Source organism: Cololabis saira, chromosome 15, assembly GCF_033807715.1.
Source record: "Cololabis saira isolate AMF1-May2022 chromosome 15, fColSai1.1, whole genome shotgun sequence".
In the NCBI taxonomy this organism is placed as follows: domain Eukaryota; kingdom Metazoa; phylum Chordata; class Actinopteri; order Beloniformes; family Belonidae; genus Cololabis; species Cololabis saira.
Window position 1 is genome coordinate 2,596,423 of NC_084601.1, and position 2,062 is coordinate 2,598,484.

Consider the following 2,062-nt stretch of genomic DNA (forward strand, 5'->3'; position numbering starts at 1 on the left):
TCCTCCTTGACCAGCCGGCACTGGACGATTGCGCAACAGGCTGGAAGTGCCGTGCGCCCATTCTTCCTCTGATCACACGCTCTGTCAGTTAAACCTTGCATCAACATCATCACTATTGTTCACCTCTGCTGAAATCATCATTGCTGGCATTGTTTTCTGTCACACCTAAACAGACGTCTTACATCTAAAAGCCTGGACAAAAAGTCATTTATTTATTTATTTATTTATTTATTCTGTGTCTTGAAATAGCTATTATTTAGACCGTTATTGACAAGAAATATCAATCAATAGATCAAACTGTATTTAGAAAGCCATTTTCATAAAAAAATGTAGTACAGAATGCTTTAAATGTTTAAAAATTATACAATTTTAAAAAAACGTTTTAAAAACAGGGCCCAAACCAAACCCCACACCCTCAGACAGACCCCACTCAACAAACACATCATAATAATAAAAAACATTAAATAAAACTAAAATAAATAAAATGTAATATTTCTAACTATAAATATCAAGTCTAAAGGCCTATTGTCTTTCTTAAACAAGAATGAATGGACGTTTTGCACCAGAATGAACCACAAGGTGGCGACATCGAGCTGTCGATGATGATCTAATGCCATTTACCGAACTGCCTGGAATAATGGGACAAATTAAAGTGGAGGATTGATTTGAATATGGGGAGAAATATAAAGATACCAGTGGCTGCCACGTCAAGATGTCAAAATACTCCTCACTGATGAGTTCTGATTGTTCAACTCATTGTCCACATCCTTTTTTTTAACTACATTTAATTATTATGATGTGTCTGTAGTGTGTATACGGGGGAGTGGGGTTTGGTCCTTATTCTAACTTTTTAAATTGTACAATTTTTAAACATGTAAAGCACTTTGTGCTACATATATGTATGAAACGTGCTTTATAAATAAAGTGTGTTTGATTGATTGATTGATTGATTGATTGATTGATTGATTGATTCAACTGATTGTCCACGAGTAAAAGGAGCCACGACTAAAGTTAAAGAAATGTTGCAGCATTACAACAGCCACAGGTCTATTATCAGATGGTAAGGAGTGTAAGTTTTTCAGCTATACAGATAATGTGTTGGTAGTAAAATGCAGATTAATGTAAGCATTTATGGCAATCCAACTATGTAAGTATAAATTAATATTTTTAGCATCTGACACAGCTCAAAAATGTCACTCCACTTAAGTAGTTTGCTGGGAAGATTCCCTAGTGACAAACCAAAGTAATTCCATCGTTGTGAGTGTACAGACAAGTGTATAAAAAGGTGTGTTTCTACTATATAAGCATCTTCATGCAGTTGTTGCCACCTTGTTAAAAGTCTGTACTGGTGAACTTCCAAATGTTGTGCAAACTACTCTCACGAGACCCAAGATAAAAGTTCATGGCCTGGATCAGAGTCTATTTATGATTAAATAGGGAAACTATAGCATTTTCAGTTCAGTAATGGAGGAAGTAATGATGGTAGGGATTTTCATGGTTTGGTGCAGTATGTAGAGATAAAGAGAGGTACAATAGCTCAACATAATGTGACTTTTATAAGCATGGAATATCAACGGAGGAGTTTTATTATCTATCCTGAAGAGAGTAGCATCTACTGGGGTGGCAGTCCCTCCATCTATGGGGCATGAACGTGGCCTGCTGTTCCCTCACCATCACCACATCCCAGTTCAGCATCACCACATCCCAGTTCACCATCACCACATCCCAGTTCAGCATCCACAACATTTCCAGAGCAAGTGTGTGTGTCTGGTAAATGTGAATACCAGAACCTACCCAATTTACTACCAATTTGTAGGAACAATATCTCATGAACAGAATGACGTGTGAAAAATCATGCCAGAAAAAGATTAGAAAAACACAGTAAGCCTACGATTTACTGAATGTACCTAAAGGGAATATATGCATTCTGAATTTACCATTCAGGTATAATGCACCTATTGCTATTTATTTTTAATCCACCATTCACTTATTTATTTTTTTTCTTGAGAGAAATAACTGTAGGGTCCGACCCAAAACCTGAGGTGAACCCGAGTAGCATAAC